The following is a 22,648-nucleotide window of genomic DNA, read 5'->3' on the forward strand; positions in this document are numbered from 1 at the left end:
TCAACCCTCTCCTGACCGCTCCACGGCAGCACCGAAACAACCTCTCTCGTGGAGCCACGAGAAGCTCACTGATCCGAGGGCGACACCAGTCTTGGAGCGAGTCGCCACCCACGGGGACGCCCGACTGACAGCGGCGGTGATGGTCAAGGAGTTCTTGAGGCGCCGCATCACACCGCTCCAGGCGCGTTCGTAGCCCGTGTGGGAGTACACCAGCGACGGGAACGCGATGAGGCTGTACACTGCCAGCCTCACGTCCATCAAGATGAGCGCGACCCTGTCGGCCCTGCTTAAACTGGACCCGAAAGACACTCGTAAGGCCGCGTCCCCGCTCTAAAACTATAAATACATAGCAAAGCTAGCCGCCGGCATGCCCGACTAGGTCGCTCAGCAGCACCCCCATCGAGGTGACATCTTTTAGCGATGAAGACAGTGACAGGGACTCACAGGCGACAGGGAATGACGAGGACGAGGAACAAGAAGGAGGCCGCATGCCGCCGCCGACACTTCGTAGGTCCCTCTGGGGCCTTGTTGACAACATCGATGACTCAGACAAACCGCCTCGAGCGACGCACCTATGCAGGGTAGCGTAGCGTAAAAAACACTGCCCTCCAACGCGGGTGCCCCAACGTCCGCAGTTGGGGTCCTGCAGCCGCGGCACCGACCGTCCCCGCGGCGGCCACGCCTCCTCATGGGGCCCCTCGAGTCCTCACGTAGGGGGGATTAGGCCAAACGCGCCGAGGTCCACACCGAGTGTTCTGTGTGCTGCAACTGGGCATCGCCTGAAGGTGTGAGGGCCACGCCATCCCCCATCGATTGGAAGAGGAAGTGGGCCACAAGAGACGAGTGAGTGCCCTAGCTTATCTCTTGTGTCGTTTATCCGTGATTCATCTGCCGGCTCTAACCCCTTGCCTTTACAGGTTCCACCACGACATCAAGGAAAACAGGAAGAGAGGGATTGCTGGTGCGAAAAGGATCCCCACACCAAGGACCGTACCGGCACTAGGCTGTGTCACCGACCGGCGTGGGGGCAATTCGAGCCAGCCCAGTGCCATGCTTGGGCACACGGGGTCCGCCTCGACCAAAGACGCGAGCGTTTCAGCGGCGCATACGATGTCCCCTAAGCAGCAAGGGGAAGCAATTTCTGAGCTCGTGGTGACCCAGCCCCCCACGCCGCATGCCGAGGCCGTGGTGGCCCCGTCAACGTAGGGGATAGCGAAACCCCAGCGTCCGTAGGCCACCATCACTTTTAGCGACGAGCGTGACGCGGGAAGTGCCAAAGGGCCGCATCAAGCAGCGTGTGCTTATGACGCCTCGGAGGCCATCGCGGAAATATCTCCATATGCGTCGCGTGAATGGGGCGCAAAGGAAGGGCCAACAGCCAGTGCCCTGCATGCAGGGGATGCCATGCCCTCTTTGACAGCGGCGCCATCGAGCGCGAGAATGGCACACCTCGGCCTGACTCTCGACCTCGAGAGTGGAAGCGATTGGCTCAAGTGCGGGGCATTAGATGATGTCTGAGCCAAGCTCGATCGGCTCGAGGAAGACCTCCGGGGCGCAGAAGCGCACCTTCGCAAGGAGCGCCTGAAGATTGCCACCAGATGGCGCAAGCTTGACGCTACTGCGAAGGTGACCCAAAGCCGGAACGATACTGCCATCACAGAGAGCAAGAAGGAGGCTGTCGAGGCAACGACGGCTTGCAAGAGCGCGCTTGCCGCAGCAAGCGTGACTGCTCGATGCAGCAAGGAAGCGGAGGCTAGCCTGAAGGCCCTCCAAGACGAATGGGTGGAGCGCGCATGAAAGCTCTAGCCGTGGGAGGACGGCCTCAAGACCCGTGAGGTAAAGCTCTTGGCTTGCTCCTTACAGCACGAAAAGACAGCAGTCGAACAGGCCGCCGAGCGCGGGCGACTGGAAGAGTTGAAGTGCAAAGTAGCCAAGGCCCGAGAATACCACACCAAGAACGTCTCTGAGGCCAACGCCAAACTGGATGTGAGGGAAAATGAGGTCTAGGTCGAGGCTGACGTGAAAGGGATGGTGCCTAGAGCAACCCGAAGCCCTCAGGGGAGCCCCCGGCATCAACTATGCCTAGTTCTTATCCAAACTGGTGGAGGGGCTCAAGGGCACGGCCCTGAAGATTGATGGCACCCTAGAGGACGAATTTTAAGACCTCTTCTCGGTGGAGGCGAGACGTGTCTTGAGCTACTTCTGCCTGCATGAGCCGGACTTCAATTTGGACGAGGTAATATTGTTGGGGAACATTGCATGGGAAACAAAAAAATATCCTACGCACACGAAAGACCTATCATGGTGATGATCATCTATGAGAGGGGAGATCGGATCCACATACCCTTGTAACACGCTAAGCGGAAAGCATTAAGAAACTCGGTTGATGTAGTGGAACGTCTTCGCGGTCCAAATTGCCACCATCCCACGATCCGTCCTGATCTAGCGCCGAACGGATGGCACCTCCGCGTTCAACACACGTACACCTTGACGATGATCTCCACCTTCTTGATCCAGCAAGAGGGGCGGAGAGGTAGATAATTTCTCCCGAAGCGCGATGGCGTGACGGTGATGGTGGTGGATCTAGTCCAGCAGGGCTTCGCCTAAGCACCGCTGAAACTAGACTAGAGAAGAAACGGATCTAAAAGAGGGCAACACGTGGCTGATTGTTGTTTCTGAAACCCTCAAAACCTCTAGTATATATAGGAGGAGAGGAGAGGAGGCAGCCTTGGCCCCTACTCCAAGGAGTAGGGGTCGGCCAAACCAAGGAAGAGTCCACCTTCCCTTGTCGGAAGGTGGACTACATTGGGAGGACTCCCCCTTCCCTTCCTTTCAAAGGTCTTTTACCTTTTATATCCTCTCCTAGCCACATGGGCCTTTGAGAGAGGCTTCGGCCAGCCCACCAAGGGTTGGTCCACCTCCTCTCACACCCCATAAAGCTCTTGGGTCGTCACACCCCTCCCGGTGGTCCCCCGTCACGCTCCCGGCACTCCCGGTACACTACACATGAGCCCGAAACTTTTCCGATGACCAAAACATGACTTCCTATATATCAATATTTACCTTCGGATCATTCTGGAGCTCCTCGTGACGTCCAAGATCTCATCCGGGACTCCGAACAACCTTCGGTCACCAACACCTATAACTCAACTATATCGAAACATCACCGAACCATAAGTGTGCAGCCCTGCGGGTTCGAGAACTATGCAGACATGACCTGAGACACTCCCCGGTCAATAACCAATTGCGGGACTTGGAAGTCCATATTGGCTCCTACATATTCTACAAAGATCTCTATCGGTTCAACCTCTATGTCAAGGGTTCACACAATCCCGTATGTCATTCCCTTTGTCCTTCGGTATGTTACTTGCCCGAGATTTGATCGTCGGTATCTCTATACCTAGTTCAATCTCGTTACCGGCAAGTCTCTTTACTCGTTCCATAATACAAGATCCCGTAACTAACTCCTTAGTCACATTTCTTGCAAGGCTTGTTGTGATGTTGTATTACCGAGTGGGTCCCGAGATACCTCTCCGTCACACTGAGTGACAAATTCGAGTCTTGATCCATGCCAACCCAACACACACCTTTGGAGATACCTGTAGAGCACCTTTATAGTCACCCAGTTATGTTGCGATGTTTTATACACACAAGTTATTCCTCCGGTGTCCGGGAGTTGCATGATCTCATGGTCATAAGAACACGTACATTGACATGCAGAAAACAGTAGCAATAAACAAACACGATCATACGCTACGTTCCTAGTTTGGGTCTTGTCCATCACATCATTATTATAATGATGTGATCCCGTTATCAAGTGACAACACTTGTCTATGGCCAGGAAACCTTGACCATCTTTGATCAACGAGATAGTCAACTAGAGGCTCACTAGGGACAGTGGGTTGTCTATGTATCCACACATGTATTTGAGTTTCCAATCAATACAATTCTAGCATGGATAATAAACAATTATCATGAACAAGGAAATATAATAATAACCAATTTATTATTGCCTCTAGGGCATATTTCCAACAGTCTCCCACGTGCACCCCTTGACAGACTCATGGCAAGGCACACATCAGGTGCGGTACACAGCATGGCATACTTTATAGCCTACGGCTAAGGCATAGGGGTCGACCTTCGTCCTTTCTCTTTCTTCTGCCGCTTTAAGTCTTACTCAAATTCACACCTTACAACACAGCCAAGAACTACTTCTTTGCCGATCTATTTTGAACTCCTTCAAAAACTTGTCAAGGCATGCATTTCGTTGAAAGTTCTGTTAAGTGCTTTGATATTTCTCCATAGATCTTGATGCTCAATGTTCAAGTAGCTTAATCCAGTTTTTCCTTTGAAAAACTCCTTTCAAACAACCCTTTATGCTTTCCAGAAATTCTACATTATTTCCGATCAAAATATGTCAACCACATATATTTATCAGAAATTCTATAGTGCTCCCACTCACTTATTTGTAAATACAAGTTTCTCATAAACTTTGTATAAAACCAAAAACTTTGATCACTCATCAAAGTACTTATTCCAACTCTGAGATGCTTGCTCTAGTCCATAGAAGGATCGTTGGAGCTTTCATACTAGTTAGCATCCTTAGGATCGACAAAACCTTCTGGTTGTATCACATACAACCTTTCCTCAACGAAACTATCAAGGAAACAATGTTTTGACATCCTATCTCCAAGATTTCATAAATAAAGCAGCAACTGCTAACATAATTCCGACAGACTATTAGCATCGCTACGAGTGAGAAAGTCTCATCATAGTCAACTCTTTGAATTTGTCGAAAACATCCTTGCGACAAGTCGAGATTTCTTAACGGTGACATTCACCATCAATGTTTGTCTTCCATTTAAAGATCTATTTGTACTTAACAGTCTTATGACCATCAAGTGGTTCTTCCAAAGTCCACACTTTGTTTTCATACATGGATCCTCTCTCAGATTTCATGGCCTCCAGCCATTTGTCGGAATCCGGGCCCATCATTGCTTCTTCATAGCTCATAGGTTCATTGTTGTCCAACAACATGACCTCCAAGAGAGGGTTACCATACCACTCTGGAGCAGTAGATGACCTTGTCGACCTACGAGGTGTGTAGTAACTTGATCCGAAGCTTCATGATCACTATCATGAGCTTCCACTTCAATTGGTGTAGGCGCCATAGGAACAACTTCCTGGGCCCTACTACACACTAGTTGAAGTGACAGTTCAATAACCTCATCATGTTTCCAGCATCCTCCCACTAAATTCTTTCGAGAGAAACCTTTTCTCGAGAAAGGACCCGTTTCTAGAAACAAACACTTTGCTTCCGGATCTAAGATAGGAAATATACCCAACTATTTTGGTATCCTATGAAGATGCATTTATCAGCTTTGGGTTCGAGCTTATCAGACTGAAACTTTTTCACATAAGCGTCGCAGCCCCAAACTTTTAAGAAACGACAACTTGGGTTTCACCAAACCATAGTTCATACGGTGTCATCTCAGCGGAATTACGTGGTGCCCTGTTTAAAGTGAACGTGGTTGTCTCTAATGCCTAACCCAAAAACTATAGCGGTAATTCGATAAGAGACATAATAGTATGCACCATATCCAATAGGGCGTGGCTATGAAGTTCGGACACACCATCACACTATGGTGTTCCAGGTGGCATTAGTTGTGAAACGTTTTCCACACTGTCTTAATTGTGTACCAAACTCACAACTTAGATATTCATCTCTACGATCATATCGTAGACATTTTATCCTCTTGTCACGATGATCTTCAACTTCACTCTAAAATTACTTGAACCTTTCAATAATTCAGACGTGTGTTTAATCAAGCAAATATACTAGTATCTACTCAAATCATATGTGAAGTCAGAACATAACGATATCCACTGCGTGTCTCAGCACTCATTGGACTGCATACATACAAAATTTATTACTTCCAATAAGTTTCTATCTTGTTCCATCTCACTGGAAAACGAGGCCTTCAGTCATCTTGCCCATGTGGTATGATTTGCATTTCTCAAGTGATTCATAATCAAGTGAGTGCAAACGATCAATCTGCATGGAGTTTCTTCATGCGTTTATACCAATGGACATGGTTCGCATGTCTCAAACCTTTCAAAAACGAGTGAGTCCAAAGATCCATCAGCATGGAGCTTCTTCATGCATTTTATACCAATATGACTCAAGTGGCAATGCCACAAGTAAGTGGTACTATAATTACTACTTTGTATCTTTGGCATCAATATTATGAACATGTGTATCACTACGATCGAGATTCAATGAACCATTCATTTTAGGTGCAAGACCATTGAAGGTATTATTCAAATAAACAGAGTAACCATTATTCTCTTTAAATGAATAACGGTATTGCGATAAACACAATCTAATCATGTCTATGCTCAACGCAAACACCAAATAACAATTATTTAGGTTTAACACTACTCCTGATGGTAGAGGGAGCGTGCGATGCTTGATCACATCAACCTTGGAAACACTTACAACACATATCGTCAGCTCGCCTTTAGCTAGTCCCCGTTTATTCATAGCTTTTATTTCGAGTTACTAACACTTAGCAACCAAACCAGTATCTAATACCCTGGTGCTACTAGGAGTACTAGTAAAGTACACATCAATATCATGTATATCCAATATACTTTTGTCGACTTTGCCACCCTTCTCATATACCAAGTATCTAGGGTAGTTTCTCTTCAGTGACTGTTCCCCTCATTACAGAAGCACTTACTCTCGGGTTTGGGTTCAACTTTGGGTTTCTTCACTAGAGCAGCAACTGGTTTGTTGTTTCATGAAGTATCCCTTCTTGCCCTTGCCCTTCTTGAAACTAGTGGTTTTACTAACCATCAACAATTGATGCTCCTTTTTGATTTCTACTTTCGCGGTGTCAAACATCGCGAATAGCTCAAGGATCATCATATCTATCCATGATATATTATAGTTTATCACGAAGCTCCAGTAGCTTGGTGGCAGTGGCTTTGGAGAACCCTCACTATCTCATTTGGAAGATTAACTCCCACTCGATTCAAGCGATTGTAGCACTCATACTATCTGAGCACATGCTCAATGATTGAGCTTTTCTCCCTTAATTTGTAGACAAATAATCTTGTTGGAGGTCTCATACCTCTCAACAAGGGCACGAGCCTGAAATCCCAATTTCATCCCTTGGAACATCTCATATGTCCCGCGATGTTCGAAACGTCTTTAGCGCCTCAATTCTGAGCCGTTAAGCATCAAGCACTGAACTATCACGTAGTCATCAAAAACGTGTATGTCAGATGTTCGCAACATCCACAAAGGACGTTCGGGGTTCAGCATGTCGAGCGGTGCATTAAGGACATAAGCCTTTTGTGCAGCAATGAGGACAATTCTCAGTTTACGCACCCAGTCCGCATAATTGCTACTATCATCTTTCAACTAAGTTTTCTCTAGGAACATATTAAAAACAGTAGAGCTACAACGCAAGCTACAACATAATTTGCAAAGACCTTTTGACTATGTTCACGATAATGAGTTCAACTAATCATATTACTTAAGAACTCCCACTCAAATTGACATCCCTCTAGTCATTCGAATGTCACATGATCCAAATTCACTAACTCAAGTCCGATCATCATGTCAGTTGAGTTTAGCTTCAATGGTGAACATCTCCATGTTGATCATATCAACTGTATAATTCATGCTCGATCTTTCGGTCTCTTGTGTTCCGAGGCCATGTCTGTACATGCTAGGCTCGTCAAGTTTAACCCGAGTGTTCCGTGTGTGCAACTGTTTTGCACTAGTTGTATGTGAACGTTGAGTCTATCACACCCAATCATCACGTGGCATCTCGAAACGACGAACTGTCCCAACGGTCCACAGTCGGGGAGAACACAATTTTATCTTGAATTTTTAGTGAGGGATCACCTTACAATGCTACCGTCGTCCTAAGCAAAACAAGGTGCATAAAAGGATTAACATCACATGCAAATCATAAGTGACATGATATGGCCATGAACTTGTGCTTCTTGATCTCCGTCATCAAAGCACCGGCATGATCTCCATCATTACTGGCGCCGCACCATGATCTCCATCATCGTATTTCCATCGAGGTTATCGCGCTATTTATGTTGTTACTACTAAAGGTACTGCCTAGAGATATAGCAAGAGCATCTGCAAGCGCAAAATAAATTTAAAGACAACCATATGGCTCCTGTCGGTTGCCGTAGCATCGACGTGCAAGTCGATGTTTAACTACAACAACATGATCATATCATACATCCAATATATCATACCATGTCATTGGCCATATCACATCACAAGCATACCGTACAAAAAACAAGTTAGACATCCTCTAATTTGTTGTTGCATGTTTTACGTGGCTGCTATGGGTATCTAGTATGATCACATGTTACTTACACAAAGCCACAACTATGATGTGCAAATTACTATTTAACCTTCTCCAAGGACCGCCTCAGTCAAATCCAATTCAACTGAAGTTGAAGAAACAGACACCCGCCAGTCATCTTTATGCAACAAGTTGCATGTCAGTCGAAGAAACCGGTCTCCCGTAAGCGTACGAGTAAAGTTGGTCCGAGCTGCTTCAATCCAACAATACCGGTGAATCAAGAAAAGACTAAGGAGGGCAGCAAATTGAACATCAAAGCCCACAAACTCTTTTGTGTTCTACTCGAGATATCATCTACTGATGAACCTAGCTCATGATTCCACTGTTGGGGAACGTTGCCTGGGAAACAAAAAATAATCCTACGCACACGAAAGACCTACCATGGTGATGATCATCTAAGAGAGGGGAGATCGGATCCACATACCGTTGTAGATCACTAAGAAGGAAGCGTTAAGAAATGCGGTTGATGTAGTGGAACGTCTTCGCGAACCAAATCGTCGTCGTCCCATGATTCGTCCCGATCTAGCGCCGAACGGATGACACCTCTGCGTTCAGCACACATACAGTTCGACGATGATCTCCGTCTTCTTGATCCAGCAGGGCTTCACCTAAGCACCGCTGAAACTAGACTAGAGGAGAAACAGATCTAGAGATAGGGCAGCACATGGCTGATTGTTCTGTACAAAACCCTCAAAAACCTCTAGTATATACAGAAGGAGAGGAGAGGAGGCAGCCTTGGCTCCTACTCCAAGGAGAACGGATCGTCCGAACCAAGGAAGAGTCCACCTTCCCTTGTGGAAAGGTTGTATACTTTGGGAGGACTCCTCATTCCCTTCCTTTTAAAGGTCTTTTACCTTTTACCTCCTCTCCTAGCCGCATGGGACTTTGAGAGAGGCTTCGGACAGCCCACCAGGGGCTGGTCCACCTCCTCTCACAGCCCATAAGGCTCTTGGGTAATCACACCCCTCCCGGTGGTCCCCCGGTACGCTCCACGCACTCCCGGTATACTACCGATGAGCCCGAAACTTTTTGGGTGACCAAAACAGGACTTCCTATATATCAACCTTTACCTCCGGACCGTTCCGAAGGTCCTCGTGACGTCCAGGATCTCATCCGGGACTCCAAACAACCTTCGGTCACCAACACCTATAACTCAACTATACCGAAACGTCGCCAAACCTTAAGTGTGCAGACCCTGCTGGTTCGAGAACTATACATACATGACCTGAGACTATCCTCGGTCAATAATCAATAATGGGACCTGGATGTCCATGTTGGCTCCGGCATATTCTACGAAGATCTCTATCGGTTGAACCCCTATGTCAAGGATTCACACAATCCCGTATGTCATTCCCTTTGTCCTTCAGTATGTTACTTGCCCGAGATTTGATCGTCGATATCTCTATACCTAGTTCAATCTCATTACCGGCAAGTCTATTTACTCGTTCCATAATAAAAGATCCCATAAATAATTCCTTAGTCACATTTCTTGCAAGGCTTGTTGTGATATTGTATTACCGAGTGGGCCCCGAGATACCTCTCCATCACACGGAGTGACAAATCCCAATCTTGATCCATGCCAACCCAGCAGACACCTTTGGAGATACGTGTAGAGCACCTTTATAGTCACCCAGTTATGTTGCAACGTTTGATACACACAAGGTATTCCTCCGGTGTCCGGGAGTTGCATGATCTCATGGTCATAGGAACAGATACATTGAGATGCAGAAAACAGTATTAATAGACTGACATGATCATATGCTACGTTCATAGTTTGGGACTTGTCCATCACATCATTCTCCTAATGATGTAATCCCGTTTTCAAGTGACAACACTTGTCTATGGCCAGGAAACCTTGACCATCTTTGATCAACGAGCTAGTCAACTAGAGGCTCACTAGGGACAGTGTGTTTTCCATGTATACACACAAGTATTTCAGTTTCCAATCAATACAATTGTAGCATGGATAATAAACGATTATGATGAACAAGGAAATATAATAATAAACAATTTAGTATTGCCTCTAGGGCATATTTGCAACAAATATACCTTGTCCACGAAGAGTTTTGTGAAGAATTAGTGACGGTTGTGGAGGAACACGTAGAGGCGTTTCTTGGGAAGTTCTCCTATGGCGGTGGTGAGGATCCCGACGAGGTCCCGATGTGAGATGACGGCGGTCACGACGCCCGTGCCTTGTGAAGCCCTCCTTTTTCACCGTGTAACAAACCTATCCTGCCTCACACTGGCGCAGACCGCTGTTTTAAATTTATGGAACTTCAAAGCTTGTAACAATTGCTCGTGATTCGTGAGTTTATTTTTTTGTGCTTGAATTTTCTTTTGCTTGCTTATGTGCTTCGTGTCGATAGGGCCCAGACGTGCGCGCACTCCAGCCGCGGCGGTGCGCTATGCAACGCTGATAATTCTCCTTTCTCCGGGCACACCCTGTACGACCCCTCATGCAATCTGCCCCGTCTAGGGGGGGGGTTCTACGTGCGTGACCTCCACTCCTGGCGAGGCGCACCCGCCAGCCTTTATTTGGGTGACATGCGAAGAGACCAGGCACCAAGGGACCTGGTGGGGGTGTTTAGGGGTAGGCTCACGAGCTAGAGCTCGGCCACTTGCCTCCACCACATGGGCTCCATGCCTAACCCCCGCTCGCATGCGCCCCGAGGGAAGGTAGCGGACATGAGCCGCATGAGGGGGCCTACGTTACCCACGTCGGGTGCCACTTGCCCCGACACTGACGCGCCCTTAGTAATCCACCAACGGAGCGTGGGGATTCCACTAGGCATGGGCATGGTCGCGGTTCGACTGTATTCCGCCAGCGTGGAGAATGGGGCTTCCATTAGGCGTGGGCATGGTCACGGTTCAACCGTATTCCGCCAACGCGGAGCATGGGGCTTCCATTGGGCGTGGGCATGGTCGCGGTTTGATCATATTCTGGTAGCGCGGAGCATGGGGCTTTCACTGGGCGTGTGCGGGAGTCCTCCTGCAGCCAAGGAGAGGCACGCCGGGAGGCTTCGGAGTGTTTACAGCCCCTGCACATTATTACGTGAGAGGCTCATGAGCGAAGACTTGAGAGGCTCCAGGCACGCGGCTAGGAAGCCGCTTGGGGGCAGCCGTTCGCCTACGGAGCCCGCCCCAAGGGTGCAGTGCGGGGGGCTCGTGAGGCACAACTCTCCCCTCGAAAGGGCGCTTGAGGTGACACGCGCCAGGCGGCCGCCCCAAGACTATGGCATGACGCGTAGGGCGCCGAGGGCGCAAGCGTGGCGGAGCGAGTGGGCATGTGATACTCGTGATGTGCATTGGGTTTTCCGTGCAGAGAACAGGTAATCGCAGCACAAAGTGGGTAAGTATTTTCCTCAGTAGTGAAACTAAGGTTTATAGAACCAATAGGAATATCAATACACAACCGTCTTTAGCAGCAATACACAAAAGAACAAACAACTTGCACCCAGCGCGGGCCAGAGGGTTGTCAATCCCTTGGATGTCGTTATTTGCAAAGGAATGAGGTGTGTAGATAATTGTAGATAATTGAAAAATGTAAAATAAAATAAAAGCAAATAAATGGCAGCAAGGTGTTGGAAGTTTTAGCAATATGTTGTGAATAGACCCGGGGGCCATAGCTTTCTCTAGTGGCGTCTCTCATGAAAATAAGCATACGATGGGTAAACAAATTACTGTTGAGCAATTGATAGAAGAGCGGATAGTTATGCGATTTTAACGACAATGATCATGTAAATATAGGCATCACGTCCATAAAGAAATAGGCCGACTCCTGCCTGCACCTATTACTATTACTTCACTTCAAGAGCGCTTATATGCTTGCCTCTCTGCGTATTAAATTCATAACGACACTACTAGGGAAAAGCCTAGCAGTAGCGCGGGTATTATGTATAGCAGTAGCGCGGGAACCCGCGCAACTCATACGGCACTACAGCTAACATGTAGCAGTAGCGCGGGTTAGCCCGCGCTACTGCTATACATGCGTAGCAGCAGCGAGCTCCAGAACAGCGCGCTGCTGCTAATATCTGTAGTGCCTTGTAGTAGACCGCGCTATCGGTAATGGCACGCTGCTGCTAAGTTTACTCCACGTGCTACTGCTAACTTTATTAGTTTCTGATTTCTTTTTCCTGTATATTTGTTTTGTATATGAATAGGATTTATACAAGAATCTTTAGCACATACAAATGTCATCATCATACACATACAAATGGCTGCGAGACCATGAATGTAATCATAGCATAAACATATAAATAGTCTCATCAAATCATGTCATCATCAAATCATCTCGAAAATAGCGATACAAGTCTCGAATACTTGCAACTACATCGTCATCCATCTAAAAAATGATATACGCGAGAAGAGCTATCACTATGAGTGAGAGCGAAACTATGTAGTACATGAGGTGGCGGTTATGAGCCCTCCCTTGCGCTAGCGTGAGCCTCCTCACATAACTAGCTTATGATTCTTGTCTGCTTTTGAAGCCTCTACGGATAGCGCCCGAGACCCCCTCCACTTGCGCCTGACACTTGGGCCACTCGTCATATACTCCCGGAACCTTTCCTTTGTACACGACATAACACTGGTACTTCGCCATCAAGAATCTAGATACCTGTTAAAGATGCATCTTCATCAAGAGAATGTACAATCATATGCAACAAAATATACTTGAGCAACACAAAAAATAAAGGGTTAGCAACTAGATGCAACATATAGTAAACATAAATAATCAACGCAGTTTCATCGTACGCAAACTAATTAACTAGAGGTACGCAGGTCATCGTACCCAAACTAACAAAGTAGTGGCACGCAAGTTCGGTAGGGATTGTGGACATCACAAAGTTTCATCGCTACAGAAAGTATATCCAAGTTCAACCAACACATATCATCATCAGCAGCATCGTAAATCACTAGAACTTCCATCCTTCGAGATCATCGAGGATGGACCCTAGCTTCTTGAACGGCGTGAGGTCCTGACATTGCATGCCTATGTAAGTTCCGACATCATCTTGTGATATAAGGCCGTGGTAGAACATCCCCTTCACTTCGACGACTTATTTCATGATGATCGTCGCAATGTCCCTCTGGATGCGAAAGAAGTCATCTTTAAGTTTATAATCCGCTTCTCCTTGAGATTCTACCCACTTGCGGATATGATCATCATTTCTGGTTGTCAAGCAAAGCTTTTGGTGATCCCTTGTGAACTCCATCATTACATGGAGGAGGTAGAATCCATCGTTCATACTTGATTTCAGGACATGGATGTAGCAGAAGTTGGTTTTATGTGAGAAACCCATCTTGCGGTTCCTTTGTTTCCTGATCTGTATGTGGCCACCCCTGAAGCTGAAGCCTTGGAGAGCATCATCTAGAATATTCATTACGTGGGTGTAGTCCTTCTTCTCATTTTTTCTGGTAGGGTCGAAATACACGGCGTGGGAGACTCGCAGGTAAAGAACGATAAGGACGGCGCAACCATTGCTGCGGGGTAAAAACACCTCAAATTATTCTCCATATGAGCGAGAAGGAATGATTGAAATGTACGAAAGGGTTGTCCACAGTGACTTACTTTGGATGATAAGGCAGGAGGACAATTTCCTGGTCCTTGTTCTGTACCATGAAGTTTTCGAGGTACTCCCTAGCAGTTTTACGCTCAAAGTTGCCGAGACTCAAGAAGGACTCATGCATGTAGTATGGATCCGCCACACAGATTTGTGAGACTTCTTCTCTCTTCATGACGGAGCTCATATGTAGGGCAAAAAGGTGGACGATTGTACAATCGAGCCGCCTTGTCAGAAACATCTTGAAGATATGATCAAACCACAGGAAAATCACCTCCACGGGTCGTGTGTCGATGTAGCACTTCCCCTCAGGCACATGAGCCGCGTATGTCGGATATCCTAGATCCTTCGAGGCTAGTAGGCTTTTCTCAGTTGACAACACATGGTCGTGCAGTCCTCTGAGATCCCCGTATACTGCCTCCAGCGATTTCGGCGGTAGCATCGGCTCGCCCGTGACATGGATCATGGCCACCGTGTGGCTGCTATGTGATCTGGCATATTTATAGGTAGCTGAGCCTATCTTCCCCGATCTCTTCCTCTCCATTTTCTTGGGCTAACCTTGTGACGCCCTCGGCTTAATCGTACGCTAATCATACACGCAAATGCGTACGATCAAACCCAAGGACTCACGTTGAGATATCACAACACAACTCTAGACACAAATGAAAATAACATCAGCTTCATATTACAAGCCAGGGGCCTCGAGGGCTAGAATACGAAAGCCCGAAAAACACACGAGTCAGCGGAAGCAACAGATATCTGAGTACAGACATAAAACAACATGGGGTGCCTCAGAGAAGGCTAGCACAAAAGATACATCGATCGAACAAGGCGAGGCCTCCTGCCTGGGAACCTCCTAACTACTCCTGATCATCAGCGGCCTCCACGTAGTAGCAGGCACCGTCGGGGTAGCAGTCGTCGGCGGCGGGGACCTCCATCTCCTGGGCTCCATCATCTGGTCGCAGCAAACGGATCAAGGGGACAAGGGGGGAGCGAAGCAGCGGTGAGTACTCATCCAAAGTACTCGCAAGTCTTACATCAGAACTATTCTAAATATGCATCAGTATCAAAGAAGGGGGTTATATGTGTACTGACTGCAGCAATGCGAGAATAGAGAGAGAAGGCCTAGTCCTATCGAAGACTAGCATGTTCAGGGTCTTGCAGCAATAGACGAGAGTAGAACAGGGGTAACACATTAATAGTCATATTGTTGCAGCAATATTAAAGTGAGGTCACGCCTAAAGATCCTCCCTCGACTCCCTGCGAGGAAGCAATCCCGAGGCAAACTAATTCCAGTTAAGTAACAATTGTAGTTGTAAAATATCGGGGCACAACTCCAAGTCGTCCAGTAACCGTGGACACGGCTATCCGAATAGTTAATTTTCATCCCTGCAGGGGTGCACCACATGTCCCGTCACGCTCGATAACACTCTAGCCGGACATACTTTTCTGGGTCCTGCCCGGCCTCGGAATATCGACACGTCGCACCCCACCTAAGACTAATCAGAGAGGCCAGCCCGCCGGTCTAAAGCCTAAGCACAAAGGGTTCATGGGCCCAGTTCCCCTTCACGCTCCTGCACGTGGCGTGGGCGGCCGACGTCAGTCCTAGCATCCCTTAATCACAAGCGCGATGCATCTCGGGACCACTCGGGCGCGCGCTGCTACATTGCTGGCATCTGAAAAGCTTCGGCTGATACCGCGACGCCGAGTACCCATAATTCTTCCCGCGTAGCCGGTTAGTGCGAAAAGGTCTCCGACCAACCCAGATCAAATACCCAAATCCATTAGCATTTTAATTAAGCCAGCATCACAGTCTCACGGGAATCCACCCATCTTACAACTAATCACCAATGATCCCAGTAACATGGTCGAGTAACTGTGTGGTTGTAACATCGGGGGAATCCGAGGTATCACCCTCGTTGGATTCCGAACGATGTACCCGTCAAGGTGGGCTTAGAGGAATCACCCTCGGGGGTCCCACACTCGCGGGGTGGCACGACAGAGACGTCATTGGGAATGGTGAAAGAGGAATCACCCTCGATAACCACGACCGACTAGCTATACTACAGAGATATCATCAGGAGTACTTAGCGAGGTGTCACCCTCGGTACCCGATAGTATCTCTGTAGTGTCGTACAACGAAGGGGGTGAATGTGTTGTGTCGGGTCTGGCTCGTCGATCAGAGATCGAGATTTGAAAACAAGCGGGGCAACTGAACTACGGGGTCAGAGGGGATGACTGCTCCACCTATACTAAGCATATTTAAAGTACAGGACTGAAAGTAGCAGTTCATCAAAAATAGGCTATGCATCAGATATAGGAGCTAACTACAACAGTAGCAAAGTACTAATGCAAGCAGTAGGAAGAAAGACATAGGCGATATAGGAATGATCAAGGGAAGTTTGCTTGCCTTGCTGCTCTGCGGCAAAGGACTGATCGGCAGGGTCGTAGATGTACCCGGCAGCAGCGTCAGTCTCGGGGTCTACCGGTAAGAAGAGGAGGAAGAAATAATAAATAATAGCACCGATGCAACACAAAGCATGACATGGAAAGATGCACGCTAGACATGAGCTAACGCAGCAACATCCGTCATAGACGGGTCGGAAGAATATCTGACGATATTTTCCGGGTCTCGGGCTACTACCGGTTATACTGGAAACGATGGAAAAGTTCCAAGTTTGTTATGCTAGGGACACGTGACAGAGGAATGGACCGTGTATCCGGGTTCGTCTCGTTTTGCTGATCAACTTTCATGTAGAAATTATTTCGATCTGACTTACGGATTATTTAATATTAATTTTCAAAGTTTTATTAATTATTTAGGAATTAAAAACAGATTTAAATGATTTAATAAAATCCCATTATGACATCATCGCGATGTCAGGCTGACATCAGCAGTTGACTGGTCAACTGACCAGCGGGTCCCGAACGTCATAGGCACAAGTTTTAATATCGATTAAATATGTATTTATCAGATTAATTTAATGGGGGACCCACGTGGCATACTCGAATTATGTTAATTAATTATACTTAACTAATATATCTATATATTTGTTTATTTAAGAAAAACATTATTTTTAAAATTTATATTAACTCTCGCGTGGGGCCTCCATGTCATAGACAGCGGGTGCATTGGCCCCACCGGTAAGTGACCTAAGGTTATTTACTCATCTTCTTTTATTAGATACCTAACCGTGCAAATACCGTATTCCTCTAAATATCCATATACGCAAATACATACATCACATCTCATACATACATACATACATACGCATCTAATACATCATTTATTTTTATTTACTTTTAACTCTCAACACTCTCATCTCCCTCTCTGTTAACAGAGAGACAAAGAACTCTCTCTGCTCCAACTCAACCTAGAGGAACCAAATATTCAATCCTTCCTACCGGAGTCTACCGTTGACGGATCGAGGTCCCGTTTGCCGGAACGGAACCGGGGCGGCGAGGAGAACGTCATGGTGGGAGGAGCCCGAGGAGGGGCTCACCGACGGTGACGAGACGGCCCGATGAAGCCGGAGTTCGCACGAAGGTGAAGGTGACGACGGTGACGCGGTTCCGGTGAAGACGGTCGTGCCGGCGAGGAGGAGCCGGCCGGAGGTTCGCCGAGAGGGGCCCCGGTGAGGAGGGGCCCCCGGAGATGGAGCCGGCCGGAGTGGGTGAGGCCGGCAAGAGGGACCTCGAGGAGGCCGGGGCCCCTGCCGGCGGGGTGGAGGCTGAGGGGGGGGGGCTCGCCGGCGGGAAGGAGGGCCGAGGGGGGGCCGGGGCTCACCGCGGGAAGGACGAGGCCATGGGGGACGGCTCGCCGACGGGAAGAGAGGAGCCGACGGGGAGAGAGGCCGCCAGTGGGAGGACCGAGGAGGGAGGGGGATGGGGGATCGGCTCGCCGGCGGGGGGGAGGCGCGCCAGCCAGGGAGGGGTGGAGAAGCTCGCCGGCGGGAGGAGGCAGGAGAGGGGCGCCGGCCGAGGTGGGGCGAGGTGGAGAGGAGGGGGCGTGAGGGAGGGTCTCGGTGGGGGATCTGGCGTGGGGTGGGGGGTCTCGTGGGCAGGGAGTTACGGGAGAGATGGGAGGTGGGAGCGCTGTCGGTGGGGGTGGGGCCGCGAGGGGAGCATGGGAGGGTGGCGGCGCTAAGGGGACGGGAGGGAGTAGCGAGGGGCTCCCTCGCCAGGAGGTGGGAGGCGCTAGGGTTCGGCCGGTTGGGCCGGTGGGTGGCCCAGCTGGGCCGGGGGGGTTGCTTTTTCTTTCTTTTTTTTATTATTTCTTTCTTTCAATTTTCTTTTCTTTCTTTTATCATTATTATTTTTTTAATACTTTCTTTTTTACATATATATTATTTTGATACTTAACATGAATTTATAAAATACTTTTCTTTTGCTTTCAAATTTTTGGATCCGGACAGACTCGAATCAACGCGGGTCTGAGATGGGAATTCGATGACGTGGCATCATTAGCGGTTGATCACTATAGCTTAATTACAATAATTACTGTTGCAAAAGTCGAGGATGTCACAATTCTCCCCTACTAACAAGAATTCTCGTCCCGAGAATTAAGAGGTAGAGGGAAAGAGCCCGGGGTATTCATCACGAAGATGATCCTCGCGTTCCCAAGTGGCTTCATCTTCAGAGTGATTTGACCACTGCACCTTAAGGAACTTGGTGACCTTGCGACGAGTCTTACGTTCAGCTTGGTCGAGAATGCGGACCGGATGCTCTTTATAAGAGAGGTCTTGTTGTAGCTCAAGCATATCGTGATCCACTGCTCGAATAGGGTCCTTGAAGCAGCGACGGAGCTGAGAAACATGGAAGACATCGTGAACCTGAGAAAGGTTCGCCGGCAGTTCCAATTGATAAGCCACTCTTCCATGCCTTTCGAGAACAGTGAAAGGACCAATATAACGAGGAGCTAACTTGCCCTTGATTCCGAAACGGTGTGCACCTCTCATTGGTGTGACAAGAAGATAAGCCTTTTCGCCAGGTTGATAGACCATATCTTGATGATGACGGTCATACTGACTCTTCTGACGAGACTGAGCAGCCTTCAGATTCTCATGAATAATACGGACTTGATCTTCGGCATGTTGAATAATATCCGGACCGAAGAGTGATCGTTCCCCAGTTTCTGACCAATTCAGAGGAGTTCGACACCTTCGCCATACAATACTTCGAAAGGGGCCATCTTCAGACTAGCTTGATAGCTATTGTTGTAAGAGAACTCGGCATACGGGAGAGATTCCTCCCATTTCTTACCGAAAGAAATGACACAAGCTCGAAGCATGTCCTCGAGAATTTGGTTGACTCGTTCAACTTTTCCCTGGGATTGAGGATGAAATGCAGTGCTGAAGGACAGATGAGTCCCCATAGCCTTCTGAAAACTTTCCCAGAATTTTGAAGTGAACAAGCTGCCATGGTCCGAACTGATTACCAACGGAATGCCGTGAAGTGAAACAACTCTTGACATATAAAGATCTGCCAGTTGACTAGCATTAATCGTTTCTTTGACGGCCAGGAAATGTGCAACTTTAGACAGTCGATCAATGACGACAAGAATAGCATCATTACCCTTCTGAGATCTGGGAAAACCAGTGATGAAGTCCATTTCAACATGGTCCCATTTCCACTCAGGAATAGAGATAGGTTGCAGAGTTCCAGCAGGCTTTTGATGTTCTGCTTTGATACGCCAGCATATATCACATTCTGCCACATAGGGTGCAATGTCTAGTTTCATATTGGGCCACCAGAATCTTTGCTGGATGTCTTGGTACATCTTGGTACTACCCGGATGAATAGACAATGGTGTGTCATGAGCTTCTTCCATCACCTTCCCAGTCATCCTGAGATTTTCCTTCTTATTTGGGACGAATAGGCGACCCTTGAAATACAAGGCGCCACCTTCATCAACAGTGAAAAAGGAGGGTTTACCCTTCGCAATATAGCTCTTAATCCTGTCGACATCATCGTCAAAGTCTTGTATATTCTTTATGGAGCTCACAAGATCTGGTTCAACCACTAGGTTATTGAGGGAACCCTGATTAACAACACGGAGGTTCATCTTTTGATAATCTTCAGGAGGGGGAACAAGGTAACCCTGAGGAACAATGTGGAGGTTCAGCTTACGGAACTCCTCTTGCAGATGATCGTGAACCTGATGAACATGGAGGTGGTTGCAGTATGACTTGCGACTTAAGGCATCAGCCATTACATTAGCCTTGCCAGGGGTATATGATATACTACAGTCAAAATCTGCTATACGCTCCATCCATCTTTGTTGACGCAGGTTCAGCTCCGGTTGAGTGAACAAGTACTTCAGACTTTGATGGTCGGTGTAGATTTCACAGCGATTACCGACAAGGTATTGTCGCCATTCCTTCAATGCATGAATGACTGCGGCAAGCTCGAGATCATGAACTGGGTAGTTCTCTTCATGAGCACGCAGTTGACGTGAAGCATAAGCGATCACCTTGCGATCCTGCATTAGGACACAACCTATTCCTTGACGAGAAGCATCACATTATATGACGAAATCCCTTTTCGTATCCGGAGGAGCAAGTATTGGAGCGGACGTCAGTTTTTCCTTGAGCGCCTGGAAACTTTCCTGACATTTATCAGTCCATACATACTTAACACCTTTGTGAAGCAGGTTGGTTAAGGGTTCGCAATCTTGGAGAAGTTCTCGACGAATCGACGGCAATAGCTGGCGAGTCCGAGAAAACTTCTGACTTGCTTGACATTCTTTGGGGGAGTCCAGTCAAGAATAGCTTGAATTCGTTCGGGGTTGACCGCAATACCATCCTTGGAAATCACATGACCAAGGTAAGTCACTTCGTCTAGCCAGAACTCACATTTGGAATACTTCGCATAGAGTTTATGCTCCCGAAGCTTATCTAGTACAAGACGAAGATGTTCAGCATGCTCTTCTTTGTTCTTTGAAAACACCAGAATATCATCTAGATATACCACGACAAATTTGTCGAGGTAGTCCATGAATATATAATTCATCAGTCGAGAGAAGGTTGCCGGTGCATTGGTTAAGCCGAAGGACATGACGGTGTACTCGTATGATCCATATCGAGTAACAAAGGCGGTCTTTGGAATATCCTCCTTGCGAACACGGATCTGGTGGTATCCCAACCTCAGGTCGAGCTTACAGAAAACGCTGGAACCAGCAAGTTGATCATACAAATCATTTACCCGAGGGAGAGGATATTTGTTTTGAATAGTGGCCTGGTTGATAGGACGATAGTCTTGGACCAATCGATTTGTCCCATCCTTCTTCTTAACAAAGAGAGAAGGTGCTCCCCAAGCAGAGGAACTCGGACGGATGAAACTCGGACGGAGCGAGTTGTCAATTTCTTGCTTAAGTTCAAGGAGTTCATGTGGTGGCATTTTATAAGGACGCTTGGCAATAGGAGTGGTACCGGGTACCAAGTCAATGACAAACTCGACAACTCGAGCAGGGGGAATCCCCGGAAGTTCTTCTGGAAAGACATCTTGGAATTCTCGGACCACTGGAATGTTTTCAATCGCTTCAAGAGGCGACGCATTTAATGCATTCAAAGCATACAGTCGTGCCTCAGCATTACGGACGAGATGAGCATGGTAGCTTATTACTTCATCTGAAGGGTGTAGGAGGTGGACTATCTTGGTGGCACAAACGATCGATGCCGTATGAGCTTTCAACCAGTCCATCCCCAATATGAGATCAATGTTGGATGACTTTAGTAGGATGGGGTTGGCAAGGAATTCTAATCCTTCAATTTCAACTGGAACATGGGGGCAAACCACAGAGGTTCGGCATTCGCCCCCAGGGGTGTTTACCACTATCGGGATGTTCATCTCTTCGCTCCTAATGTCATGCATGTATGCAAAATTTTCCGACATAAAGGAATGCGATGCTCCTGTATCAAACAATACAGAAGCAGGTACTGAGTTAACGAGAAGTGTACCCATCACGGTAGCAGGCTGGTCTTGAGCTTGACCCATATCAATGTTGTTGGCCTGACCACGAACATAAGCAGGCTTAGTGTTGAAGTTGCGGTTCCGGTTGTTGCCACTGCCAGTTGCGGGAAGTGCCAGCTGATTCGGATTCTGCCTGCAGTCTCTAGCACGGTGACCTGGACGGCCACACTTGAAGCACAGCCCGTCCTCAGGATGGGAAGGAGGAACTCGAGGCGGTGGAGCTCGAAGCCTCGGCTGCCTAGGTGGTGGAGGAGGCAGGCGAGGTGCAACATAGGACGGCCTCGGAGTAGGAGCAGGTGCATGGTACATGTTGTTGGGAATCCTGATCTTCCGCTTCTGTGCAGATGAGCCCGAAGATGAGCCCATGTCACGGTTGCGGTTGCTGCTATCTTTGTATTCCTGCAGACCAGTCTCAACCTGAATAGCCTTGTTCACCAGGGTGGCGAAGTCAGCATAGTCCTGAACGAGGAGTGTCAGCTTGATATCACGGTGGAGGTCTTCACGGAACTTCTCGTGCCTGCATGCATCAGTCGCAATGTCTTCTTCAGTATAGCGAGATAATTCCAGAAATTCCCGCTGATAAGCATCCACAGTCTTGTTGCCCTGGACCAAGTTGCGGAACTCACGCTTCTTCCGGTCCATGATTCCCTAGGGAATGTATCGAGCATGGAAAGCAGCCTTGAATTCTGCCCAAGTGATGATAGTTCCATCGGGCTG

The sequence above is a fragment of the Hordeum vulgare genome, chromosome 4H, assembly GCF_904849725.1.
Source record: "Hordeum vulgare subsp. vulgare chromosome 4H, MorexV3_pseudomolecules_assembly, whole genome shotgun sequence".
NCBI lineage: Eukaryota > Viridiplantae > Streptophyta > Magnoliopsida > Poales > Poaceae > Hordeum > Hordeum vulgare.